The sequence below is a fragment of the Spermophilus citellus genome (assembly GCF_964194105.1).
Source record: "Spermophilus citellus genome assembly, chromosome: 9".
NCBI classification, from domain to species: domain Eukaryota; kingdom Metazoa; phylum Chordata; class Mammalia; order Rodentia; family Sciuridae; genus Spermophilus; species Spermophilus citellus.
Genome location: NC_138191.1, coordinates 123,355,969 through 123,368,418, shown reverse-complemented (window position 1 = coordinate 123,368,418; position 12,450 = coordinate 123,355,969). Strand labels below are relative to the sequence as shown.

The window sequence follows — 12,450 nt, the reverse complement described above, 5'->3', positions numbered from 1 at the left end:
CTCTCAAGAGACAAAAAGGAGTTTGGCCCCAGAACACTTCCCCTTTCCTATCAGATGATATGATCCGAGGGCCAAATTGTCTTTCTTTAAATTAACAGGCCTATATATACATCAGTAGTTGAAATATTTATATGACATCTTACAGCTGGGAAGCATCTCAGAAATCAATAGTTAAATGTCCTTATTGTAAGGAAAAAAAGTGAAGCTTAGAAAGGGTGAGTCACATAATTATTTAGGGGTAAAGCTAGGATTCTACTAAAAATTAGATGTTCTGGAAGATGGGTTAGAAAAGATAAACATCTATAGAGTATCCACTATATCCTAGGTACTATGTTTTATATAAGTCAATAATATGATGTTATCCCTACCATATGCATAAAGAATCTAAATTTCAAGAAGTCAAGTGACTTGTCCAAGGTCTTATAGCTTGCCTAGTAAATGGCAGTCAGGATTTAAACCCAAGTCTGTCTGACTACAAAAGCCCCTTCACCATGCTGACTCTCATTTTGCTGCCTCTTTTCTCAGTCCTCAAAAGAGCCCTGAACCACCAGATATGAATTAGAACTAAAAATAGAGCTTCTATGTCTGCAACCTTACCCTCCAGTTTTATAACAAGCAGCCACCTACAGGAGAGCTGAATTAAATTAAGAGAAGTGTTACTAGAGATAGGATATCTGGGTCAAATCTTCCTGTCTATGGTGATCCTGAGAAAGAATGGAAAGGCTGCTTCTCAGTTAGTGGTAATCTAAAAGCTTCACATTCAAATATCCCCTTCCTTTCATCATGATTGCCTATCCCTCCCTTACACATACCTACAGACTACCGTGATTTCCACACCTTCAAAACACACACACACACCCCAGACTCCATCCCTGCCTCTTTTCTCCTAAAGAGCAAAGGGAGGACTGGGGCTATAGCTCAGTGGTAGATCGCTTGCCCAGCATATGAAGCACTGGGTTTGGTCCTCAGCATCACATAATAAATAAAGGTATTGTATCCATCAACTAAAAAAAAAAAATTAAAAAGAGCTGAAAAGATAGAATTTATTTATTTATTTAGGTACTGGGGACTGAACCCAAAGTGTTTTACCATTGAGCAACATCTCCAGCCCTTTTTATTTATTTATTTTTGGAAGCAGAGTCTTGCTAAATTGCTTAGGGCCTCGCTAAATTGCTAAGACTGGTCTTGACCTTACAATCCTTCTGCCTCAGCCTCCCAAATTGCTGAGATTACATATGTACAAAACCACACCAGGCAAAAGGATAGAATTAACATGGAGAAATGTTTTGTTTTGTTTTGTTTTCAAATGGTTTAAAAGATGAGAGCAAAAGGAGCCCTCAAGCCAATTAGCCTGAAGCCATAATAATTATTGATACACAATAAAAACAGCTATAAAAGAAGTATAAAAATATATGTGGAAGGCAGCACCCAAAAGATGGCTTGGGTGGGTGTGCGGAAACCTTCAGCTTCCTGTGCCCCCCTTTAAAAACATTAATCACAGTTAGTTTGACTGCCATTCAAACAGCTTCAGGATAAACCTCACAGGCCTTCTGTCCTGCCCCTATAACCATCCATCTCTACCCCATCCCCACCCACTTTACACACATAAACACACACACACACACACACACACACACACACACACACACACACACCTTCCTCTGCATGGCCTACAACCTCTCCTACATAAAAAATCTGAACTCTTAAGAAATGGTGCCATAAACCTGGCCCCAGAACACTAATACTCCCATGCCTTAGGCATATAGTACATGAAGTAAATTTTGTGCATTCTTTTTCCTTAAAAAAAAAAAAAAATCTGACCTATCTCCACTGACATCTCAATAGCCCAAAGGTGACAGTAAGACTCCACTGAAAACTACTACCTCAGCACCCACCACCCATTGCCAAATTTACTGACACATTTCTAAAGCCCAGGGGGCCTTTCTCTTTAAAACAGGATGAAGGACTGGGGTTGTGGCTCAGGGACAGAGCACTTGCCTAGCACATGCAAGGTCCTGGGTTTAATCCTCAGCACCACATAAATAAAATAAAGGTATTGTGTCCAACTACAACTAAAAAATAAATATTAAAAAAAAAGGATGAAATGTACTGCCCAAAGTCAAGCAAACAGGAACTCCAAATGATCCTTATTTTTTTTTCAACTGTCTACATTCTCTCCTCATTTCTGAGGAATAGAAGCAAGCAGCAAGCGATTTCTTCCTTATGCATGTCATCTACTTCTAGCATCCTCCATATACTGGCCTCTGTCATCACAACCACAGGATGATTGTAAATATCCAATTCTGTAGTGCTGCCCCTTCACAAAGCTTTCCACTCTAGAGATCCACCTCATCACTTCCCTCAGGCATCTCTTCTGGTGCTTACTGTAACTTTTGGTGGTGGTTGATTGATCTGTCCAAAAATCAAGATTAAAGAACCCTTACAATCACAAAGAATCCATTCAACTGCCTCGTTTTCCTGAGGAGCAAGTAAGTCTCAGAAGATTTGACCAAGGTTATAAAGCAAGTTAATGGGAACATGGTTGAGTTCTTTTGTTCCCAAAATGCTTCAGTAATGTGTAAGTGCTATGGAGAACTCTGTTTCCAGTGTGACCCTCCAAGACACAACAACTACAAACTAGATAAAATACAAAAATGAACAAAAGCTGGCAAATTTTAGAAAGAAGCTGAAAATTGGATGAAGGGACTGGCACGAATAATTCCACATTTTTTGGAGCTCTGGTTTCAGAGTATCCAGCTAAAATTCAAATAAAAACCAAATCTTAGGCTTTCAGTCTTGAGGTACCAGAAGACAGAGCCCAGAGCAGCCACAGATAATGGGAAGTAGGACAAGAACCAGAGAAGGAGAGTCTCAGGTTCTGTGTGCAAATTCTACCTAAGACTGTCTGACCCCTGAACCATGCATACAAAGAGCAGAATTCAAAGATCTCAGTTAAGAACAAAAGAATTGGATTGAAGCCAGTGCAATAGATAGTACAAGCCTATAATCCCAGCTACTTCCGCCGCTGAGGAAGATAAAATATTCAAGGCCGGCCTGGGCAATTTGGTAAGACCCTACCTCAAAAAATGAAAGGGCCAGGGATATAGTTCAGTGGGTTCAATTGCCAGCACTACAATAACAACAACAACAACAAAAACTGGACTGAGATTTGGACTTCCAGCTATTACAGGTAACACAGCTTACAGTCTGCTGCCTGCTCAAATAAAAATATCAACAGAAACCTGAGTTCCCACAACATAACATTCATAATGTGCAAAACACAATATCAAATTACATGAATAACTAGAAAAATTAAGCTTGTTGGCCATGGACAATCACCAGAGGGCAATTTCAAAATGATGACATGTTGAGATGATAAGACAAGAATAGTTAAGGCATAGCTATTATAACTGAGTTCAATGAAGTAAAAGAAAACATGCTCAAAATGAAGGGAAAAACAACAGTAAGTAGCAGAGAAATCAAAAGTTTTTTAAAATGGAAACTTTTAGAAGAGAAATTCAATGAATGGGCTTAGAACAGAATGAAGATGATAAAGGTAAGAGTCGGTGAAGCTTGAAAAACAGAAATTATACAAACTGAAATAACTCCGGGCCATCTGCAGTCTCTAGAAAAAACACTCTTAGAACTGTTCACCAGAGAGTACAAAGTGATAACTTTATGTTATCAGAAAATTTGATACCAGGGAGAAACAGAATAACTTAAGATCACAGAATTAGAAAAACTATTTAGTGGCAATTTTGTTAGACCAGTCCACCCTCATCTACTAATTAAACTTCCTAGGGTCTTGCAGATATAAGTAGAATAATTTTGAAGGTGAAAAATGAGAGCACAGGATAAAAATTAAAACCAAAGATATCCATAATACCCAAAGTCTCAGGAAGAAAATCTAATGTTCCACTATATGTTAGGGAGCATGAAGAATCATTGCTTTCCTCCCATAATGGATGAGACAACACTCAAGATTGTTCAGGGGAAAATGCCAAGAGGGACTTCAATGGTTTTTCTGCCCTGTGCAGTCTCTTCATCAAAAAGCTAATCTAGGGGCTGTGGTTGTGGCTTGGTGGTATAAGGCTTGCCTAGCATACATGAGGCACTGGGTTCAATACACAACACCACATAAAAATAAATAAATAGATAGATAAATAGACAGATAGATAGATAGATAGATAGAGGTATTGTGCAGATAATCTTACCTCTCATGTGATGCATAAGTGAACAGGTTTAAGTGACTTGCGACCCTTTTTAAAAACTAATCCAACAATTAGACTAGAATCCAACAATCTCACTGCTGTGTATCACGTTCTTTTCACTTACCAAAGAAAATTTACCAGAGAAAAGAAAGATTGGAATTAGAATGAAAAAACTTAAGAACTTTCATGCATTTTGAGAGCATTTAAAAATAAACAACTGGTAAGACTAACTTGAGATTAGTAATAAGTATGTTTTTTAAGAGAACCACTAATCTGGCAAACAGACTGATAGCAGGTCCAGGTAGGAGCAATCAGTAGATCTGAGCTGCACAGTGCCAGCAGCTTGGCAAGAGTCAATTCAGTGCCACCGAGGTTGGCAGAAGCAGATAACCTGAACACCAATACTGACTTCACATGTTCAGGTCACTTATGTTGGACCTTAGGACGGTCTAAGTACAAACAGAAGAAACATAAGCTAAGAAGACACATCAATTTTGGTAAGGCCAGCCCTTTTCTCATCCCCTCTTCCACACCCCATCTCCCCACATAAGGAAAGAAGAGAATTAAGAGTGATTGTTTCTGAAGTGCAAAACAGAACAAGACAATATGCCCTCTAAGTATAAATACCTTGTGCAAAGAGTGAAGCACCAAGATGGCAGCCCTAGTTTTACCACTAATATTGCTGGAAATGTCTTTTATATTCTCTGGGTCACGGTTTCATGTGTAAAACTAAAAGGTCAGACTAAATGATATTTAACAATGATATATTACTGTCCTTTCCAATGGCACCACATTTAACATCCCTATTCATGTTATCTCCATCTGTCCTTGAAGACTATGAATAATAAATCCCAAAAGGCAGAAGCAGACATGTAAATTCACTTGATTTATCATACTACCTCAATATTACATAATTATTCAAAAATTTTAAAGAATTTTTTAAAAGTCATCATTAATTATTAAATACATCAGTAACAGAGACTTCAAAACCTGTCTCTGTGATGGAGGGCTGCTAAAATAATGTCTTGCATTTGAAAGTGCTTCTAATTCTCCCAGGATAACTTTTCAATCTATGTAACCCTTGAGATGAGAAGGCAGATAATCTTATCTCTCATATGATGCATAAGTGAACAGGTTTAAGTGACTTGTGACCCTTTTTTAAAACTAATAACAGAGACCAGACTAGAATCCAACAATCTCACTGCTGTGTACGTATCACGTTCTTTTCTCAAAGAAAATTTACAAGAGAAAAGAAAGATTGGAATTAGAATGAAAAAACTTAAGAACTTTCATGCACTTTGAGAGCATTTATTAACAATTGGTAAACCTAACTTGAGATTAGTGTGTGTATTTGAAAACTGGCATTAAAAGAATCACCACCTGTCTCTGCTGTTTCCTTCTCCTAACAAGTAGTCCATAATTGAGACTAGGCTTTCTTGCAATTAGCCTGTGTTTGTGAGGTTTAGCAACAGAACCACATGTCTAAAATTGTTAATTATTCACCTGCTTTAAGAAAGATGACGGAATCAAAGGAACATGCAGGATCCCTTTAACCTCAAGGAGTCTATGATTAAGACTGTCAAGTGGCCATAAAGATTATAACAGGTATGGCAAAAGTAGTTAAACAGCAAGTCACAACAATCACCCTAAGGAGAAAGAAACCAAAAGGGCCTTCATTACCTACTAATCTTCAAGGTAACCCTAATCGGATAAAGACCATCATATTTATTGTATAAAGAAGAAAAAACATGGCTCAAAGTCATATAGCAAATAAGTGGTAAAGCGGATTCTCACCCAGGTTATTTCTGCTATAAATTTTGCTTTCTCCTCTCCATTATATCACCTCTCTAGGTAGTTCTCTAACAAATCTTACCCTCAGGAAAGCCCATGGTGCATCAAACTCTGAAGTCAGCCTAGGGATAAAACAGTGAGTTGAAATAGACTCTGTATCCATGGCATTTATAGTATACAGCAACAGAAAAAAAAGAATCTTATCATTTAATATAAATTATATAAATACAATTTAATAGAAATGGACTCACTCAGGGAGGTCTAGGAAGGCTCCCTCTAGTGAGAACGTTCCGTGACAAGAGAGCATGGTGAAATTGAAGAGCTAAAAGTCAATCTATGTGGCCAAAGAACTGAGAACAAACAGAAGTACAAGAGGAAGCTAAAGAGGTACAGAGAGAGCCACACCATGCAGAGACCCTTGGAGGCCAAATTTTGGATTTATATCTTTATCCAAAAAGTTAGAATAAGTAACTTTTAGTATTAAATAGAAGCGATATTCCAAAAAGATCACTTTGGCTTCAGTATGGAAAACAGATGGAAGAAAGAATAATGCAAAGATCAGTTAGGAGTCAGGTTCTGTAGTCCAAAAGGGATAACGGTAATAAAAGCCAACAATAATGGGCACATACCCTCTCTTACCATGTTCTAGGCACCCATTCATTCTAAGCACTTTATATGAACAAAATTAATCCTTATAATAACTCCATGGCACTAGTACTTCTATTCATAAAATGGAGATAGAATTAATTAACTGGATTAGGTGTTCCACTTCACGTTCATCCTTTATGTCAATCAGTCCTTTGCAAACACCTTTAATCAACTTGCCCTCTTCGCCTTTTTCATACTCAAAACTTTTGGGGCTGGGGTTGTGGGGCTCAGTGATAGAGTGCTTGCTTCACATGTGTGAAGCACTGGGTTCAGTTCTCAGCACCACATATAAATAAATGAATAAAATAAAGGTCCATCAACACCTAAAAAAAATTAAAAAAAAAAAAACAACTTTAATCCTGGGTGAACCAAACTAAGAAACTCTCCAAGCACACACCAAAGCAGCTAAGTGCCATTGAGAAGCCAACCACTAGTATCATCAAATAGTATCTTTTTTTTTTTTTTTTTGGGGGGGGGGAGAAGACGTGCATGGTACTTAAACACTGAGCCACATCCCCAGTCCTTTTTTATTTTGAGACAGGGTCTCTCCTAAGTTGCTTAGCGCCTTGCTAAATTGCTGAGGCTGGCTTTGAACTCTCAATCCTCCTGCCTCCCAAGCTGCTGGGATTATAGGTGTGCACAATCATATCCAGCTCAACTGGTATCATTTTACATTTAAATTTATCACTACAAACTTCAAATGCACATCTTGATGCTGCCAGCAGTCCTGCTACATTTTTCCTAATAGGTTCAACCTTCTCACAACCCAAAATATCTCTCACACATTTTCTTCTCTCAGTAAACCTCCAGCACCCATCAGCTGATAACACTCATCACCAAGAAACAACATTCGGACCCTTGTTTTCCTATCTCCAAATCTAACATGATAACAATTCTGCTTTCCCTATAGTTAAAATAAACAGTTTTTGTTAGTATACAAAATACAACTTTTCATATTTATTACAGATCCAATTCCTCACAACAACATCATCATCATCATCATCATCATCATTTTTGTCTAGTCTTATGCACATCAGCATGCAAACATGCTCTAGAAGAATGCTACTCAGAATGAAATCCACAAATCAGTACTGGCTCACAAACCATTATCTTTTTTTTTTTTTTAAGAGAGAGTGAGGAAGAGAGAGAGAATTTTTAATATTTATTTTTTAGTTCTCGGCGGACACAACATCTTTGTTTGTATGTGGTGCTGAGGATTGAACCCGGGCCGCACGCATGCCAGGCGAGTGCACTACCGCTTGAGCCACATCCCCAGCCCACAAACCATTATCTTTAGAACTACTACAAAAAGTAAGAGTAAACATTTAGACCATAGTGTAGCAAGCTGACAGTTGCTGCAACAATTTCAAATGCTTCAATGGCTTTCCATTTCACTTAGATTAATCCAAAGCCTTTCCATAGCCTATGAGGCCCTATAAGATTCTGGCCCCCTACCTACTCTCTGACCTCATTTCCTACCAGCTCTTTTCCTCACTTCCTGTTTCATGCACATTCATTGTTTATTCCTGTCTAGCGCCTTTGCACTAGCTATTCCCCCTTCCCTTTTTACAAGCTGGCCCCTTTTAGTCATTCAAAGGTCAGCATAAACTTTACCACCTCAGTAAAGCCTTGACCAGCCAACCTAAAGTAGTTCTCAGTCTCTAATATATCACCATGATTTAGTCTCACTTTACCATCAACCTTAATTGATATTTTGTTTGTTTATTGCTTGTCTTTTCCCTTGTAATCACTAGCTCATCACTATATACCCAGAACCAAAAGTGCCTGACTGACAATAAACAGAAGGTCTATAGCCCAGAAGAGTGATCTGGGCTGCAGATGTGGAGACATAAATTAAGAGTCATATCCACAGAAGTGAAGTTACTAAACCCAGTGACATAGACTGAGATCACCCAGGAAGAAGGTCTACTAAGAGAAGAGAGGGGGGCCTGGGACAGTAACAATTTAATAGTTTAGAAATGAGGATAAGTCCGCAAAACAAGAGAAAAGTAGGAGGAAAAATAGGACAGCAAATGTTATGTCACTGAAGTCAAGAGAAGAGTACTTCTGGAAGGAATGAGCAGTCAACAGTGAGGAAATTAGAGTAGAGATGTTGAATTCAGCTTGGTGGAAGACATTAATGACCTTAGTAAGAAGTGTTATATTGAAATGATATGAGTGGAGAGGCAGACTGGAGTGGAATGAGGCAGTAAATACAGATAGCTTTTTAGAACAGTTTGCCTGGAAAATGAAGGTGACAAAGAGAAGACAGAGTTGAGGATTGGGTTTTTCATTTGTTTTTTTTTTTAGTGGGGCATCACCCTAGCATATCACAGATACAAGCTGCAAAACTTAGTAGGTACAGGTCATCTAAAGCTTTCAAATCTTTTTTACTCTCACATTCAACATGGAATGTGTGATTTTGCTTGGACTGATGCCAAAGTGCCCACAGGATCAAACTATAAGTTTTATTTATATATATTTCTGTGTGTGTGTGTGTGTATTATCTCCCTTATTCCAATGAAGAATAAATATGGTTCCCATATATTTTACCTAGGTATAAGAATAGAACTGTGGGGTGTATATAATAGAGGGTCTGAATAAGAAAGGTTTTCTGCTGTTTCTCATTTTAATTTGAAGACATTTTGTGGAGTCATTGTTATTTCTATCCCCAAAATTGTCTTTCCCTTCTACAGCCTCTAAAGAATGTCACTTTGTCTCCACTTCACTTTCTCTCCTACCCTGCCTAGCAACATAGTATAATAGAAATAGTAAACACAGTTTTGAAATTAAAAGGCTCTGGGTCCCAACTTTAATTCAGTCACATGGCAGTTTTGATGATTAAACTTTACAACCTGTTTCATCAACTGTATATACAGATTATATCCAACTTCATGGGACTGTTTTAAGGATTGTCTAAAAATATACATTAAGCACCCAAACACATAAGGTCTACATAAATTCAGTCTTCTTTTCATCACCATTCTAATTAAACCTTACATATTGATTTAGTTTGTTTCCCTTTGTTTAGGTGCATCTGGAAGTCTTTGGAAATAGAAATCCTGAGAAACTAACTTGCACATTTCCACTATAAATAATTTGATTGTTTTTCAAGTTGGTCATCTTCAGCATTAAAAACAAAACAGCCTTTCATTCACACACATACTATGTAGTAATGTAGGTAGCTGAATCCTAAATTCTAGTCTTATCTCTCTAATTTACTAGTTCTGTGACCCTTGTAGGAATATTAAATTCTCTGAATTAAAGTTTCCTCATTTGTAAAACATATCCCATAAGGATCAAATGAAATAATGTATGTCAAAGTACTTTGTACACTATAAAATATGGTTATTGTTATATTATAAATACACAAAGCAGAGCTAGTCTACCTTTGGCCAGTTTAGGTGTTAAGTTTCACTTAGAAAGCCATCAGTTCTGGAATATTCTGTAAGCCAAGGCTGCCTATTTCCAACTCAAATCCTCCTCTCCCTAATTATCTTCCCAATTTTACTTGGACTTAGCTTTGACCATATGGTTCCATGTCCCCCCACCAAAGACCACTAGACTTGATAACTCTAACTACACTTTTGGTTCTAACATTTGTCAATTTCTCTCCACTTGAGTAATTTCCATGGTCTATCTTGCATCATGGTTTTAATCTGATGGTACTCTCTTAAGAGCAAAAATAAGAGGCTGTTCCACAGAGTTTTACATTCTCCACAACACTTACTTATTTTTACACATACAAAGTATTCAAAAAATACTGGTTGAATTAACTTAGTGCCAATTTCTCATTTATTGCACTTATTATCCATACTACACAACAATGAAAATCTTTCTTCTTATTCTTCTCTACTACTTTTGTGTCTCCAAAGGCTTGACATAGGGGCTGGGATTATGGCTCAGAGGTAGAGCACTCGCCTCGCATGTGCAAGGTCTTGGGTTCGATCATCAGCACCACATAAAAATAAATAATGTGTACAACTACGAAAAAAATATATATTTTTTTTTAAAAAAGGCTTGACACAGTATGAAATACACAGCCCTTTTTATATTTTATTCAGAGACAGGGTCTCACTGAGTTGCTTGGCGCCTCGCTAAGTGACTGAGGCTGGCTTTGAACTTGTGATCCTCCTGACTCAGCCTCTAGGGCCGTTGGGATTATAGGCGTGAGCCACCGTGCCACAGGCTGCACACATACTTTTTTTTTTTTTTAATGTGGTATTGAGGATCGAGCCTAGGTCCTCGCCCATCCTAGGCAAGCGCTCTACCATTGAACCATAACCCAGTCTCCTCCACATATACTTTTTAAAATTAAAAAACGCCATAATTTTAAGGTCACATCAAAAATTGGTCAGAATTTATAAATATCATTAAACATTTCATTTTTCAAATTTCAGTTGTCTCATTAATGTAATAATTTTTTGTCATTTATTTGAATCAGAATTCATTTAAGATCTTTACATTATGATTGGTTGATACGCTTTTAAAGAATCTTTTTATCTTTAGGTTCTCTCCAACTTTGTCATCTTTCCTTTTTATAGTGTCAGCCAGGATTGCAGTCTTTTTAGGTATTGACTGGGGAAGGATAGGACCTGCTTCCAAGTTCACTCAGTGATTGTTAGCAGGATTCAATCAGTCTTCTCTAGCAGTTGAACTGAGGTTTCAGTTCCTTGCTGGTTGGTAGACCAAGGCCACCATCAATCAGTTGGTTGGCGTGAGAATTCTCTAGCATAGCAAATAGCTTCATCAAAGCAAGGAAGAGATAAAAAGAGCAAAAGAGGGAGACTGAGAGCAAGTACATGAGTGTGCACGAGCCCACATTAGTAAGAAAGAAATAATTTTTTGTATCCTGATCTTAGAAGTGACTTGACTTTACTTTAGTAATTTTCTTTCTTTTTTATTTGTGGTACCACAGGTACCTGTCCTTCCCCAGTCATACCCTGAGAAGACTGATCCTGGCTGACACTTTGACTGCAGTCTTGTGTGAGACTCTGAAGCAGAGGACACAGTTAACCATGCCCAGGTTCTGAATCCACAGAAGCTATGATATCATGTATATTATTTTATGCTGCTAAATTTTGCCACATAACAGATAACGAATACCCCTTCTGTATGTTTTTTAAAAAGAAAATCCCCCAGTTTCAATCCCTGGTACAAAAAAAAAAAAGTATATGTATAAAACATGTATATACATATATAACAAACAGATGAAATTATATGATATTTGGAATTTGCTTGAAAATATAAGATGAGGCCTGGGGATGTGCTCAGTGCACTGCTTAGCAGGCACGAGGTGGGTAGGAAGGAAGAATGGAATGGGGATTAAGTGGACAGGTGTATAATAAAACAATATTGATCATATGTTCATAATTGTTGAAAATAGGTAAATGAAAGTTAATTAAGAAGTAGAATGTGGGCCAGGCACAGTGGCGCATGCCTGTAATCCCAGAGGCTCGGGAGGCTGAAGTAGGAGGATCACAAGTTCAAAGCCAGCCTCAGCAAAAGTGAGGCACTAAGCAACTCAGTGAGACCCTGTCTCTAATACAAAATAGGGCTGGGAATGTGGCTCAGTGGTCAAGTTCCCCAATACCCCCCCCAAAAAAAGTAGAATGTGGCTGGGTGTGGTGGTGCACACCTGTAATTGCAGAAGCTCAGAAGGGTGAAGCAGGGGGAACTCGAGCTGAAAGCCAGCTTTCGCAACTCAGCGAGATCCTGTCTCTAAATAAAATATAAAAAAGGGCTGAGGACATGGCTCAGTGGTTAAGCACCTTTGGGTTTAATACCTGGAAGAAGGAAA

At 38.0% G+C, this 12,450-nt stretch overlaps 1 protein-coding gene across 11 annotated transcripts in view; it reads right to left on the bottom strand.

Annotated features, from left to right (window-relative positions):
- Positions 1–12,450, bottom strand: part of LUZP1 (leucine zipper protein 1) — a 187,146-nt gene that overhangs the window by 33,624 nt on the left and 141,072 nt on the right. The window lies entirely within an intron of this gene.